This window comes from Brienomyrus brachyistius, unplaced genomic scaffold (genome assembly GCF_023856365.1).
Source record: "Brienomyrus brachyistius isolate T26 unplaced genomic scaffold, BBRACH_0.4 scaffold42, whole genome shotgun sequence".
NCBI lineage: Eukaryota > Metazoa > Chordata > Actinopteri > Osteoglossiformes > Mormyridae > Brienomyrus > Brienomyrus brachyistius.
The window spans coordinates 1,514,632-1,531,226 of record NW_026042317.1 but is presented as its reverse complement, the minus strand read 5'-3'; the positions used below and the strand labels follow the sequence as shown (position 1 = coordinate 1,531,226).

Genomic DNA, 16,595 nt, shown 5'->3' with positions numbered 1-16,595 from the left:
GGCCGCGTTCGGCTCCGACTGACCGGTCGTAGTTCCGATTCGGCTGTAAGCAGGTTGCCAACTCTGACGCATCTGGCGCGAGACTCGGGCTTTCAGACTCAAACGCACACAGCAATAAATCTTATGGAGAATCTCTATTAATCCATTTAAAACCTAAAACTGGCTACATCAAAAGTGTTTGGGCAGTTTGCAAATCCTGAAGACTATTTACAAGGTAATAAAACCGTTATATAAATGTGAATACGTGTGTAGACTTGCCTCGAATTGAAAATCTCACGCCAATCAGCTGACCAAAGTTGGCAACCCTGCGTAAGTCTGCCCTTTATTTTATATGCAAAAATGATCATATGCCGGGGGCACATAACTGGTATGAAAGTACTCATTCGCTGTTTAAACCGATACGCGCGGTAATGTCTTGTAGCAGCGCAAATACGTGTTTATTTTATGTGCATTCGCGCTGTTAGGACAAGAAATCATTGTGTATTTTAGCCTTCATGTCGCAGAAGTAGTACAAATTAGCCACATAAATGTTAAGCTGCACGGTAATTTCTTGTCATAGCGTGAATGCACATAAAATAAATACGCATTTGCGCTGCTACAACAAGGAATTGCCACGCGTGTACGGGGAATGCGTACTTGCGCACCATGCAGTTATGTGCGCTCCTGATCATATGTATAGTATATTGTACAATAAATGCTATAACATTTAAGTCGTATTGTTAGGTCTTTTTTAATCATAAATTTCTAAGTTCATTCCTGCCGACAGTTGGGGCAGAGACTGTCATACGCTCTAGGTCACACTCACAGCCAGACGCGGCGCAACAGTGAAAGATTTACAAATGTGACAAAAGGTCTTCTGTGTGTCAATTAATTCCTACATAGAGCTTTAATCCCGTTTACATGGAAAGCTGTAGTTATTGTGCCCCTGACAATTCCAAATTTCTATTTGCAGCAAACTGACAAACAGAATAAGTCCAGGACACTGGAAAATACTTGAAAAACATGGTAAAGTGGATTTCAGCATTTTCTGTCGTTACATTTGCATTAGAATTGTAACAAATGTCTTCGTTAGTACTATATTGTATTTCGCAGGATGTTCCTCATCAGATTGGTTCTGTGGACTGTGGTGTGTTCATGTTGATTGTTGTCACGTCACGAATCGGGGAAACAAAGGATTTATTGGGGAAACCAGCTAGAAACACGGGACAATAGAAGTAGCGACTTAAATGACATGATTGGGAAAACATATTTTGAAGCGGAGTTAAATACATAGGACTAATGAAAACAACTGGAAACAGCGAATGACATCGGGGTTCCACACGAGGTTAACGAGGGGGCGTGGCACACGGGAGGAGCGGACAAGCGGCGCATGACAATTGTAAGACAGACCACCTTGAATTGTTCGACTTCAGATACAGAGAATGTATTGAAGTATTCCCCCCTCCCCTCCCTTTTATCAGTATGCACTCTGCATGGCCTTGGTGTGTCTTGAGTATTACAAAATGCACCATGAACTGTCTATATTATATGTCTATATTATATTTTTATTTATGTCATAATATGTGAATTTGATCTGTTGTTTTTCAGTGAGTTGCAGGGATTTGACAAAAACATCCTTTTAGAAATGCGTGAGGAAGTAAGTTCTTTTCTTTTTGACAAGTAGTGTATCTGTCAGGTTTGTGATGCAACAGAGAAATTAAATATTTTATTTCACTCCTCAGGGTCAAGACTCTGGTCTCCAGCTCACCGCTCTCTGTTATATTTCCATAGCCATGTTGTCCGATAGTAACATTGAATTTTTCTATGCTATAGTTTTTTATGTTTAATCATTGCATGCTATATAAATTATTATAAATAATAGTTTATTTTCCTTGTGACGTGTCTGTGCTTAATAGTATTAAATAAGAGTTAAAATAACCGCAGTTTCCTCAACTAATGTATTTCATGAACTGATATTTTCCCAACAAAACCCATGTTTGCATTCAAGTCTCTGTCATATTTTCTACATAATATTTGCAACAACCATTATGAAAATTTTTGCAGAATACGTACTACAAGCCTCTCCAGTTGCAGCCACACCCATATCCAAACTGACATATAAGGTATATTTGTTTATGTGTGTTTCCAAGGTACCAGCATTCCTACAGAGCCATGTTGCATAATATATCCACATATAGGCAATTTCAGTGTGAGTCCTGATGCATTATGCATACTGCTTTCAAATCTGTGATCAAAGCACTGACTGCAAAAAACATGGAGACCATAACGTCTCTAAAAGGTGAAAACGCAACATGTCAAGCGCCTCCTACTGGCTGGCTGCAGTACTATTATTAGCACCACCTATGTGCTAATACCCCCAATGTGTTTCAGTGGTAAGAGGCGATTTTCCACATTACTTTCATGTCTTTCTATCTACAAAATAACAAAACATTTCTTCTCAATGTATTATTAGTTATGTAATTAATGTCATCTAAAAATTAACGTCACTAATATTATTATTACAATTAATTTGAATATTTTGTAAAATGAAAATCTATACTTTTCTTCAACACAACATGCAGCTTCTATCCCAAGCACAATCCACATTATTACTTAAAAGCTTATTGACCCCCTGATCCTGGTATCACTTTTCAGTCATTTCAAGTAAACATCATGTGTGTTGTATTTGTATGAGGAAACCAATCTTATCAACATCAACAACTGAAATAAACTCTCAATCATTCAAACTTCAGCACTTTTAAATTTTGTTTTGTCTTTCATTAAAAGCTGCAACATCAAATCTGGCCAGTTCTGATCTGCTTGCCATTTTTGCCTAAAAAATAAATGCTGGTGTTATCAAAAACTATGTCATATAGCTATATTACAGATTTATTACAGCCAAACACATCTCGGAGCTCCGAGGAACCTCCTTCTCCTTTCATTTGGGGAAGATGGTGGCGCAGGAGGTAGTGCTATCGTTTAGCAACCAGAGAGTTGCAGGTTCGAGCCCTGGTTTCTACTGACCCCATCAAAGTGTCCTTCAGCAAGATGCTGAACCCCAAATTGCTCCCGGCGTGCAGGTTGGCGCCTTGCATGGCAGCCTCCGCCCCCGGTGTGTGGATGGGTGAATGTGAGGCATGAATTGTAAAGTGCTTTCAGTTCTCATAAAAGTAGAAAAGCACATTTATCATGTGTGTTTTGGATTTGGATTGTATTAGTGTGTAGTTAATCGCCTATGTGTCACAGTAACATTTTCACAGGAATTTGGGAGATTGAAGTGTTATCCTCCTGTTGGTGTAAAACTATGATATGATGCCTGTCAAAGTGTGTCAGCTTCGCCATTTCAGAACCTCTGCTAAAATCATCCTAGTATTTGCAGCGACCGTCCAGTGCAGCCATGTATTTTTTGACTTGACCACTAACACACCTCATACAGCTAGTCAATCTCTCACTGACTTTTTAAACCAATATATTTAATTATTTAATTGATAATGGTGAAATTTAACAAAATCATGGAACGGCTTACTAGTTTTTTATTGTGTTACTCTTAATTTGCAGACGTTCTAATGTTAAATTGTGTTTTTTGTTCTAAGCCAAAATACACTTGCTACCCAGATAAACAGCTTCAAACATTTCTTTGGACTGCCTAAGACTTTTGCACAGTACTGTATATATACACACACGCAGTTATACAGATGTATAGAGAACATGCTTGAGCAATTATGACGACCATTTTGCATGTAATGACTTATACAATGAACTAACACCCGGTGTTTTGGGGGATCAGACTTTTCAACAGAGAACCAGTATAATATGTGACCCATCACCACGAAATGAGTCTTATTCCCCACCCATAAGAGTCACCCATAAGACTCATTTCATGGTGATGAGTCACATATATTTTGACCAACATGTCATGAACAATTGAAAATGTAGGAATCAGCAGATGATTTTACATAATTATTCGCACTACTGAGCCAAAGCATTTGCAATTTGACCAAAAGAATGAGACTTTGCATGTATGATGTGCAAAAGGGACTCGATGATGTGGAGGTTGTACAAGTAGTTATGAGAATTTCATTTCTGATCTGAGAAATGTACCAAAGCGACCGAGAAAACCTTGTTCTGCTGTACACTAGAGTAAACGCATGGGCTGGACTATTCACAGTCCCATAGAAGAAGCAAAATCACATTTCCTCAAGTGGAATTACATCAAATAAAATACTCTGTTATTTTAGAAATCTGCTGCATGGCCACAAGTCTGTGTCACATCAGCCGTCTGTCAGCTATGAGAGATGAATCTCTCCTATAATCAGCTCTCACTGTACTGTACAGATCTGTGTGGACCACAGGCTTAAAAATGTTCATGTGCTAAGGGCTCTCAAACAGAATTTCAGAAAATACTGTTCCATCCATAAAGTTTTTTGCAATTAACTTCTTTATCTTTATAATTTGCATAATTTAAAGCCTGACAGGCCAGCAGTAGTTGCTGGGGATGTTCACATCTCCTTCTTTCAGAGTTAATAGTCAGGGATGGTGTCAACCGAGCTCTCGCAGGGAAGCACAGACCCAGAGGTGCAGAACCAATTGATCTTTATTAGATCACTCAGGCAACGGACTTTCAAGGGGCGAGATGGCTGGGATGGTCGTGGTCGGAAAAGGAGGTCAGCAGCCGGGGTGGTCAGTCCTACGGGCAGGCATGGGACACGAAGACACAGGGAAGGGGAGATGAGAGATCCTGGGACTGGTAGGGAAGGCAGGGCAGGAGGTTCAGGGTCGAGGGCTGGTCTGGGGAAGGAAGGTAAACAGGGTAAGGTACACACAATGGGCAGACGGAAGCAGTAGGAAACTAGGGAAAGACAACGGACAAGAAATCACTCTGTACTGCTATAGGACATAGGCAAATACTTCGCAACCCAAATTGCGTGTGTCACGCTTATGTAGTCTCCCGTTTTGGACTCTAATTGGACCTCTCCATCGGTCTACACCCGGGAGGCGTGACAGATGGCTTTCCCAAAGGCGAATTAGCGAATAATAAACAAAATAAACAATTTAAGTAAAGAATGAGTGTGGTCTATGTGCGTTTCCCAAAAACCTTCATTATTCCAGAATTAACAGACAAACTTTAAGTAGCACTTTGTTGGCTCTTCCCAGCCTCCACGTGAGAAAAGCACAAACTGTCAATAAGAGGAAAATCAATTCCAAGTATGTCAATAGCAAAATGCGAGTCAAATCATTGCTACATGATGCATGTAAACATGAACAATATAACATATAATCCAAATCTAAACTTGTGAAAACGCACAGACTGAATACCAAATTAAATTATCAGTTACCAATAGGTTGAAAACGTGATGGGGCTCTTTGTACAAAGAAACCATGGACAGCAGCCAGAGAAAGAGGAAACATCAGCTCTGCTAGGCAGCGATACAACTAATGGAGGAGGTGGGGGAACAATGGAGGGAATCACTGCCGGGATGAAAGGCTACTGTGGCCAGCAGTGATCTGGGACTGAAGTCTGCAGGAAATGGCAGGACTTCTCCAGCCTCGCAAAGTGATAACTGGGGATAAATAGGGATTGGGGATCATGCTGACTGGGCAGGGGGTCAGGAACTGCGTCACACACACAGGACAACACAGAGGGAGCTGCAAGCACTCGGGAAAGAAAAGGGTCATTTTTCATAGACACAATTCCTCACTACGGCTTGTGGGGACTGAGCGTCTTCATATACAGTCAGAGGATGAGGGACCCGGTCACAGCAATGGCTGGCAGCTCTTAGCCCTCCAGACGCGTTGATTGGTACACAGGGCAGTTGTTGTGCCAGGGAATGCAGTTGATTGCAGTTCTTCCTTTGCAGTACAAGGCGAATTTGATCAGTGAAATCATTCATTGTATTCATATTGCCAACAGGTATGGAATGTACTGTGAGACCTTTTGGGCTGGGTGAATGTTAAGTGGGACAAAGGTAAACTGGGACACTCATATGTCTGATACTCTGCATGGGTCTTATATCAGCAGCATTGTTACATTGCCCAAAAAAGGGCATTAGTGTGTTTTGGCCAAACTCTGTGTCTCTGTGACATGACAGCAAGCAAAAATTCAAAGGAAGAAGGATGTAGAAAATAAGGAGGGGGGGGGAGAACTGGTTACTCTACCAGCATTACCCACTGATCTAATACCAACCGCCTCCTGTTGGCATTCCTCACTTCCTCACGGGTGGTTCTCTGCTCGACCGTGGGCATCTTGCGGTTTCTATGACGTCACACCATTTGATCTTGACGTCAGTCCAGGGTCTCATCCTCTCTTCTTCTGGCAGGACTGGGGATGAGAGAGTCCAGTTGTTTAATGCAGTGGGTCGCTCTCACTGGATGGTCTAATTTAGAAGCTGATCATTTATGTCTGTTATTACAGTCAGTGACGCTAAAAGGTGAGCTTCAGTGAACAGTGTGTGGCAGCTGCAGGAACAGAGGCACTCAGGCAAACCCAAGTGCAGAATATTACCCCCGAATGGCAGCTTTTTATCAGCAACAGGGAGACCTGGGATGGGGGAAGGGGGGGGTGGGGGGGGGGGGGGGGGTGCTGAAGGGCTGTTTGCTCTGGTGGGTCCAGGTCCGTCACTGGCAACGTCAGCACTGGTGTTTACAGGTCGCTGCTGCCTGTATTTTGTCTGAAATTTTGTGGTTTCCTTTCAATGGGCTGTCAGGCTGTAGAGTCACAGAGAGGCTGTTCTTCTCTGACTTCAGCTCTGAAGTCAAACCTTAGAAAGCTGAATCTGAGCTAAAATCACCCAGGAGACTCAGGAGTGAAGCTGCTCTCTGCTGTACTGGAGGATCCCAGCTGTAAACTGGAGAAGCTGAAGTGAGTAGAGAATGAATATTTTATGTTGGTTTAAGTCAAGTTTATTTATATAGCACATCTTCATACAAGAAGGTCATTCAAAGTGCTTTCCAGAAAAGATAAGAAATAAAATGCTTAATGCACAAAGTAAAATCGTAGGACTAAATATGACAATGAAAAATGTAATTAAAAGAACATGAAACGTTTAAGGACAGATATTAAAAGTGGCAAATTGCCAGTCCCATCAGACAACCATCGGCCATCGACCTGCGGCCCAGGATGCTCCGGTGACAGGAGCACTTATGTTCCACCATGCTGTTCGTTATGGACACACTGTGGGCAGCACAGGGATTCAGATCGGCCAGGCCGTTCCTCCCAATCACACCCTTCCAGGTTTCACTGTCGCTACGCACATCAGCGTTAATGTCTCCCAGCAGGACAATGCAGTCCCCATGGGGGGCACCTCCCAGTCCCCACTCCCAGGTCTCCAAGCAGGCCAGGTACTCTGAGCTGGTGTTCGGTGCATACGCATAAACAGTCAGACCCCCTCCCCCAACTCAAAGGGGAAAGGAGGTAACCCTCTCGCTCACTGGGGTGAACTCCAACGTTCTGGCACTGAATTGGGGGGGCTATTAGCTTATTTCGCAGAGGTCACCATTTTCAAAATGAAAACGAGGCTGAGGTGGGATGAATTCCACAAAATTCGTTGATGCTAATGTGGCATATTCTTGTGAACCAGGATGTACATCTTATCAAAAACGAGAATGTGATCAAGGTTTGTCTTTCCCTTGATTTCCTTGTAACCGGGACACTTAGAAGCTCAGTTCAAAGTTAGAAAACACACTTTTGCAGAATCATGGATTTACAGTAGTGAGGATGTATCATATAACCAAGCTGCCTCCTGCTATAATTCCTCACAGTGGGGCTGAAGATTTTTATTTTCTATGTGAAAACCCATGATCCATTGGAGGTGAAGTACCTGACTCTGCTTGGACCTAAAATATATTCATACCCCATTGATTAACTCTGTAATGTACCATATATGTTTAGTAATATGTATCCAGCATTTTCAGCCTCTCTCAGGATAATAGTGCTTGTTGTCTCAGAAAATTGTAAACTCAGAAAATAAATCAAGCTTGCCTAAGCTTTATTCCAGCAAGAATAAATCTAGGAAATTGCAACCTAGGTGGTTTACTAGGGAAATAAAGCATAAAGTAAGGAGGAAAAGGGCTTTGTTCCAGCAATGGAAAATAACTGATGATGACAGAATTAAGCAGGAATATCTAAGTCTACAGGCTGAGTTAAAAAATGATATTAGACAAGCTAAAAGAAATGTCGAAAGGATGGTTGCATTGGAAGCTAAGGATGACGTTAAAAGTTTCTTCCAGTATTTTAACTCTAAAAGAGCTCTAAAACCTGAAATTACTAATCTGCAGGATAGTAAGGGTCTTATAATAGTAAACGACGTTGATATAGTAAATGAGTTCAATGATAGTTTTGCATGGGTATTCACTGTTGAGGACCTTAGTAATTTACCAGTTATTACCTATCCAGCATTGTCTATAGCTAATATATATATAACTGAAGCAGATGTTTTGCAAAGCCTAGCTAAGCTGAAAATAAATAAATCACAGGGCCCTGATGGCATCTTACCTATAGTGTTAAAAGAGATGAGGGATATTATTTGCCGACCCTTAACTTTACTGTTTCAAAAATCCTTATCTGAAGGTGTGGTACCTTCTGATTGGAAGCACGCCTTCATAACGCCTATTTTCAAAAAAGGGGATAGAAGTAATTTGTCTAACTATAGGCCAATCAGTCTAACTTGTATAAACTGGTAAAGTTATGGAGGTTATAATCAAAGAGAAAATGGTAGATTACCTGGACTCCAATAACATTTTGCGGGATAGCCAGCATGGATTTAGGAGAGGTAGATCCTGTTTAACAAATCTGTTGGAGTTTTTTGAGGAAGCTACTCAGGAAGTTGATGATAAGAAGGCCTATGATGTCATCTACTTAGATTTCCAAAAGGTTTTTGATGTTGTCCCCCACAAGAGGCTCCTACTTAAACTCAAAGCGACAAGTATTTTAGGTACCGTAGCGACCTGGATTGATAACTGGTTAACAGATAGGAAACAGCGAGTAGTTATAAGAGGCACAATGTCACAGTGGGCTTGCGTTCATAGTGGGGTACCGCAGGGCTCGATTTTAGGACCACTATTGTTCCTAATTTACATAAATGATATGGATACCAATATATACAGTAAACTGGTGAAATTTGCAGATGACACCAAGGTGGGTGGTGTAGCAGATACTGAATTAGTGGCTCAGCAGCTACAGCGGGATCTTGATTTAATTAGTGACTGGGCCGATACCTGGCAGATGAAATTTAACGTCGATAAATGTAAGGTACTCCATCTAGGGAGCAGAAATATAAAGTACAGGTATTTCATGGGTGTCACTGAAATAAAGGTAGCTGATCATGAGAAAGACCTTGGTGTGTATGTTGATGCTTCCATGTCCCATTCTCGCCAGTGTGGGGAAGCAATAAAAAAGGCCAATAGGATGTTGGGGTATATCTCCAGGTGTGTGGAGTTTAAGTCAAGGGAGGTAATGCTAAGATTATACAATTCCTTGGTGAGATCTCACCTAGAATATTGTGTGCAGGTTTGGTCACCATATCTTAAAAAGGACATTGTGGCCTTAGAAAAGGTGCAGCGTAGGGCCACAAAAATTATTCCTGGTCTTAGAGGAATGTCATACGACGAACGGTTACTTGAGCTAAATCTGTTCAGTCTCAAGCAAAGGAGACTGAGGGGGGACATGATCCAGTTATATAAGATTCTAACAGGTTTGGATGCTGTTCAACCAAATAGTTACTTCAGCATTAGTTTAAATAAACGAACTCGTGGCCATAGGTGGAAATTAGCGGGAGAACATTTCAAGCTGGATTTAAAGAAGCACTTCTTTACACAGCGCGTAGTCAGAGTATGGAATAGCCTTCCTGATAATGTAGTGCAAGCTGAATCCTTGGGTTCCTTTAAATCAGAGCTAGATAAGATTTTAACAACTCTGAGCTATTAGTTTAGTTCTCCCCAAGCGAGCTTGATGGGCCGAATGGCCTCCTCTCATTTGTATAGTTCTTATGTTCTTATGTTCTAAGATGTGCTGTTGGAATGACAATATGTCATGTAATGTCTGTATAGGGTAACCTCTGATTGAGGTGCAACCTAGACCAGGTACTGGTGTGAGTAATGTAACATAACATAATGACATAATATAAGTAATCATTAATTAATCATTACAGATGGTATTTGGTGTGAACCGCTAGGCTGGTATGGCATGTTTGGTATCAAACCGATGGAAAATCACTCCAGTTTCCAGATCTGGTCAGTGGTTACCATGAAAGTGGATATATCAAAAGTTACACCAGCCTAACGAAAATCATCAGTACAAGGGAAATCAGTCTGGTCATAAATCTCAAAAGGACTGATACAGACCTCCTTCCGAAAGCCCGCCAAATGGATGGTCAGCCATTGGTCCAGGAGTCGAATTCCTGGTCACTCCTATTCATGAACTTTAGACTATAAAACCTGGCACCTCAGAACAAAGCCAGGGGAGTAACAGAAAAACATCAGCCCAAAGAGAGGCAGAGAACATCAGCCCAGGAGAAAAGAAGCCCACAAGAAGCCCTCCTGAAGCCTGCCAGCGAAGGCCCAGCTGGACAGAGAACTGCAACCAAGACAAAGCTTCACCAGGAGAGAGAATCAGAGGGGCTCCACTCCAACAACCGCTGCAAACACCGCGCCTCTCTGAGTGCCATCACCCGTCAGCTCATCAGCCTCTGCAACCAACTGCCAAGACCCCCCCCTTTCTCTGCAACCAAGTAAACCAACTTCCTTTCATTTCTAACAACCTAAACTGTCCTATTCACCTGCTATATTACTTTATGGTCGTGTTTCCACAAACTGCTTGCTTTGCAAAACAGTTTTTCCCTTTTAAGGTTACTCATTTTAAATCTAGACATTACATTTTCATGATTACATTGTTTGTGTCTATTCTGCTATTTTGTATCTATTGTTTGTCTTAGGTGTAATGTCTGTCTTATGTTAGTTGTAGTGTTAGTTAGGAATAAATGCATGTCTTTTACATAACTTCAGCCTCCGTTCATTGAGTGCTCACAATAGTCCCTGCCTCTGTGCGATCTGGCTACTAAGCTCTGAAAACTCGCCTGAAATATCGCGAGACTCTCTCTCATCGGCCGTGAGGGGAGCTTCGCTACCGATCGTTTACATTACCTGGTGACGCAGCTCGCTGGACGAGCCTTCTAACCCAGGTTATTAAGCGATACTGGTTATTAGTGAATCCCATTTAAGTCTCACATTAACAGATATCGGGGATTCGCAATTGAATTTGGAGGAGCCGACCATTCGGCATAACAATTGGTTAATAATCAGCATTAAATAATAATTAATTAAAAGTTAATTAATTTCAAAACATATTGGTGGAGATATTAAAATTTACCTGAGCTAATAATTCCTACACTACTAACACACCTCATGTGGCTGATCAATATCTCATTGAGTTTTTAAACTAATTTAATTAATTCATGAAGTGAGCTGGTTGTGAAATTTAACAAATACATGGACTGGCTGTGGTGCCCCTGAGGAGAGGTTTGGGAAATGAAAAGGGGTTTGGTGTTTTTTTTGGTTCTGAGCAGATATACACTTATTACCCAGATAAATGGCTTTAAACATTTCCTTTGGCTGCCTAAGACTTATTCACGGTCCTGTATGTGGTGTTCCAGTAAAATACGCATGATAAAACTTTCAGTTTCACATTCACAGTCACAGGGAAATATCTGGATATGTATGTGTGAAGAAGTGTGTTTTTGGAAAATATTCTTCCTCTCATACTGGTCAGGATCACGGTGAGAATTTGTGCATTTTCCTCTCTTTTCAGGACAGCTCATGCTACAAGAATTCAAATGTAAACTTAAGAAGCAATTTGAGTGTGTATTTGAAGGGAAAGCTAAGGAAGGACAGCCAACACTTCTCAGTGAGATTTACACAGAACTCTACATAACTGAAGGTGGGACTGGAGCAGTGAATGATGAACATGAAGTGAGACAGATTGAAACAGCATCCAAGAAAAGGCGAACAGAAGATACTACAGTCAAGTGCAATGATATATTTAAACCCTTATGTGGGCGTGAGACACCTATCAGAACTGTACTCACTAAAGGGGTGGCAGGTATCGGGAAAACAGTCTCTGTGCAGAAATTTATTCTCGACTGGGCAGAAGGAAAAGCAAACCAGGATGTTCACTTCATATTTGCTCTTCCTTTCCGGGACCTGAATTTGATTAAGGGTGAATACAGTCTGATTGAACTGCTTCACCACTTTGTCCCAGAACTGAAATCATTTCAATCCACTGACCTGTTTAGGTACAAAGTCTTGTTCATCTTTGATGGTCTCGACGAGTGTCGCCTTCCTCTGGATTTTCAGAACAATGAGAGCTGGTTTGATGTAACAAAGAAAACATCACTGGATGTGCTGTTGACTAACCTCATTAAGGGGAATCTGCTCCCATCCGCTCTCCTCTGGATAACCTCCCGGCCAGCAGCAGCCAATCAGATACCTGCTAAGTGTGTCTACCAGGTGACAGAGATACGAGGGTTCAGTGATGCCCAGAAGGTGGAGTATTTCATCAAGAGATTTAATGATCAGAGCCTGGCCAGAAAAATTATCACACATGTGAAATCATCAAGGAGCCTCTTCATCATGTGCCACATTCCTGTGTTCTGCTGGATTTCAGCCACTGTGTTTCAGAGATTTTTTAGTGAGACTGACAGGGGAGAAATTCCAAGGACTCTGACTGAAATGTACACACACTTCCTGATCTTTCAGACAAGTTTAAAAAATGACAAGTATATGAAAAACCATGAAACTAAGCTTAAGGAATACAGCAAGGAATTCCTTTTAAAACTTGGTAAACTGGCTTTTGACAACCTTGAGAAAGGCAATCTCATATTTTATGAGCAAGATCTGTCAGAGAATGGCATTAATGTCGCTGAAACTTCAGTTTACTCTGGAGTTTGCACAGAAGTCTTTAAAGAGGAGTATGGGTTGTACCAGGAGAAGGTGTACTGCTTTGTGCATCTGAGCATCCAGGAGTATCTCGCTGCTTTATATGTGTTTCTGTCAAACTCATCAGCTGACCTGCTGAAGACTGCAGTGAATCAGGCATTGAAGAGCAAGAATGGACACTTGGACCTCTACCTCCGCTTCCTCCTGGGCCTCTCAACAGACTCCAGTAAGACTCTGTTACAAAGGCTACTGGGGCCGACAAAAATCAGCTCAGATACCATTAAGGAAACAGCCCAATACATCAAGGAGAAAATACAGGAGAATTTATCTCCAGAAAGGACCATCAACCTGTTCCACTGTCTGACTGAACTGGGTGACAATTCTCTAGTAGAGGAAGTACAAAGATACCTGAATTCAGGAAACATTTCAGCAGATGACCTCTCACCTGCACAGTACTCAGCTCTGGCCTTTGTGATGCTGATGTCGGATGAGGAGCTGGATGTGTTTGATCTGAAGAAATACATCAGATCAGATAAAGAGCACTGCAGGCTGCTGCCTGTGGTCAAGAACTCCAGGATGGCTCTGTAAGTGATGTGGGGATGGGAAATCATGTCTGGTCTGGCAGTAATACATGAATATTGTTTGAAATGTGTAATATATATTTTATATTTCTCCTCATGGATTAATAACTGGGTTTTATTTTGATAATCACAGCTATAGCTGTTTGTATAGCAGTAGCTAATCTTGACCACAGCCTTTATAATGACTGAAGGTAGTGATGTCACTTTTTGTTTGTTACTACGCTTCCATTCCCATCCAGTTTTCCTTCTGATCACAGGCACAGCATCCTAACCTGCTATAGAAACAGTGAGGGCTCTTTATCCACAGGGTGTATCAGTGGTATGTGAGTGTTATTGTCAGCAGGCGTGTTCATGTGATGGAGCCCAGAGCTGGGAGCTTCCGTATGACTGCTGTCTCTGGCTGCTCACTGGTGCCCTCTGCTGGCCTCAGCTGCACCTGGCTGAGGATGTGACGACACATCTAGTCCGGCAGACATAGATAAACATTGTTTAAAATATAAAATGAATATGTATATATGTAATTTATTTCCCCTCTTTTATCAACAAGGTTCCTTTTTAATCTGGTTTATATTAACTGACGGTAGTGGTGTAGTAAAAACAAAAAAGACAAGATTTCCACAACCATCCTTTGTGTAACAAATAACCAAAGATACAGCATCATACAGAATGGTCCAGTTTTCATTAATAGTGGGAAAACCACTCATATTCGTTTCAGTTCTGGATGCTGTAGGAAGCATTTCTGTAAATACTGGGTGTGGTGCGTGACTCTTTGGGTTCGACCTCTGTGTCCATGAGCGGAAGGTCGCTGGTTCAGATGTCTTGGCCGGCAGAGTGATGTCATCACTGAGCCCTTGAGCTGCAGGGGTGCTGGATGCTGGCCAATCCTGCGCTGCGACCCCCAAACTTCCTCTCACCTGTATATGTGTCGGCGTATCTCTTGGAGAGCAGGATGGGATGGGCGAAAAGACAATTTCCCCATGTGGGTGAATGAAGTATCATTATTCATAAATCATTCAAACAAACATTTTTTTCTAAAAGCCTATTTCACAGGACTGATAGCTCTCCGATTAGTGTATTGTTAATTAGGGCTGGGCGATAAGTAAAAAAAAAAATGTGTATGTGTCATTAAGCTTAAAAATATCGCAATCAATAATCATTTTGAGCCCCCCCCCCCCCAACACTGAATGCAATTTCAGTTCAGTTCAGTTTTATTTATATAGTTTGTTTTCACAACATTACATCATCTCAAAGCACTTTACAGCATCCCTGCCCAAAGCCCCCAGTGAGCAAGTCAGAGGGGACAGTGGCAAGGAAAAACTCCCTAGAAAGAAGAAACCTTGGGAGGAACCAGACTGAAAGGGGGAGCCCATCCTCCAGGGGGCAGCAGAGGAAGCCCTAACCCTAACCAGACTGAAAGGGGGAGCCCATCCTCCAGGGGGCAGCAGAGGAAGTCAAATGATCAAGATGGCAAAGTCCTAATTCACATTATCCCAATCTTAACATTTCAGTCACAAAGCGGGAGGCAGGGAGGTGATGACAGCAAGTGCTGGAGCTGCTTCAGATGGGGGGGCGAACAGTAGTACGGCAGCAGGGTAAACAGGGAAGATGTCACAGGCAGAAGGGTGAGCAGGCCGGAAGGACTCACAGGTAGTGGAGACGTCGCAGACAGCAGGGTAGGCAGGATATTCTTAAAATTTGGGGTCTCCAGGCAGCACACCCAGGGGGAGTAGGGGAAATAAAATGTGCATTTAGCCAAAGTAGGGGAGACTAGAGGCAGTGCAAACAGTTAGGTGAGTGCAGTATGTAAGCTCTGGCAGATATGGCTATGGCAGCATAAGTAGGAGGGAGAGGCAGGTGGGAACGCAGGCATGGGGAGTCCCTGAAATGTCAGCACTCCAATTCCACAAGGGGGTGTGAAGCTAAAGTGACAGACTGACAGTTCAGTTTATCCAAAGCCAATGGCACCGATCCCCACCCAGCTCTACACCTCACACTATAGGTCTGACTGGGAGTGAGCAGTTAGCTAGAGCTAGAACTAGAGTCCCTACAAGCTAAACTAAACAGGTGTGATTTTAGTCTAGACTTGAATATTGAGAGTCAGCCTGAATCCCGCTCATCCACTGGAAAACCATTCCCCAGCTGAAGAGCTCTATAAGAGAAAGCTCTGCAGCCTGCCGTAGCTCTTTCTACCCTGGGTACTAACAGATATCCTGCTCTTTATGATGGAAGAAAGCGAGGAGGGTTGTATAAGGCCAGCAGGTTACTAAGGTATTCTGGTGCAAGGCCATTCAGTGTTTTATAGATCAATAGCAGTATTTTGCAGTTAACCCGAGACTTAACTGGAAGCCAGCGAAGGGAGCATAGAACAGGGCTAATATAATCACATTTATTAGTGTTTGTAAGAACTCTGGCTGCTGCATTTTGTACCAGCTGAAGTTTATGTGAGGATCCAGATGGGCACCCAGAAAGGAAGGCATTACAGTATCCAGCCTGGAAGTTATAAAGGTGTTAGTGTTTACGCTTCATGAAAGGAGAGCATCTTCCGAAGCTTGGCGAGGTTCCGTACATGATAGAACACAGCTTTAGTGATGCTTTTTATATGAGCATCGAAACATAAATCTGAATCAACCAGAAGACCAAGATCTCTGACCACTGTGTTAGGTTGGGTAAGAAGGCCACCAAGGTTGAGGTTGTCAGACTTATTTTGAGCCGCCTTCGGACCAGTTAACAGTACTTCTGTTTTTCTGTGTTTAACACAAAGAAATTATTTGCCATCCAGCACCGGATATCTAGTTGACAGTCTTCTAACAGAGAGCTGTGATGCATCATCCGACTTAACAGATACATATAACTGTATCATCAGCAAAACAATGAAACCCAACACCATGATTTCTGATAATGTGACCAATATATACAGTGTACAGCAGCGGCCCAGCACTGATCCCTGTGGGACCACATTGTAGGAATATTTAGCTCAGGTAAATTTTTATATCTCCACCAATATGTTTTGAAACTAATTACATTTTAATTAATTATTATTTAATGATGTTTATTAACTAATTGTTATGCCGAGTGGTTGGTTCCTCCAAACTCAATTGCGAATCCCCG

At 42.2% G+C, this 16,595-nt stretch overlaps 2 long non-coding RNA genes and 1 pseudogene across 2 annotated transcripts; 2 read left to right on the top strand and 1 right to left on the bottom strand.

The window, feature by feature from the left end:
• The window catches only part of LOC125722823 (NACHT, LRR and PYD domains-containing protein 12-like), a 164,518-nt pseudogene that overhangs the window by 57,771 nt on the left and 90,152 nt on the right, over positions 1 to 16,595 (top strand).
• On the top strand, positions 581 to 1,781 carry LOC125722808 (uncharacterized). The gene is made up of 4 exons (XR_007386618.1): positions 581 to 1,005; positions 1,093 to 1,378; positions 1,588 to 1,636; positions 1,722 to 1,781. It is a non-coding gene; the product is annotated as an uncharacterized LOC125722808 (long non-coding RNA).
• Positions 4,587 to 6,277, bottom strand: LOC125722809 (uncharacterized). The gene is made up of 3 exons (XR_007386619.1): positions 6,164 to 6,277; positions 5,679 to 5,829; positions 4,587 to 4,767 (listed from the first exon to the last, which is right to left on the bottom strand). It is a non-coding gene; the product is annotated as an uncharacterized LOC125722809 (long non-coding RNA).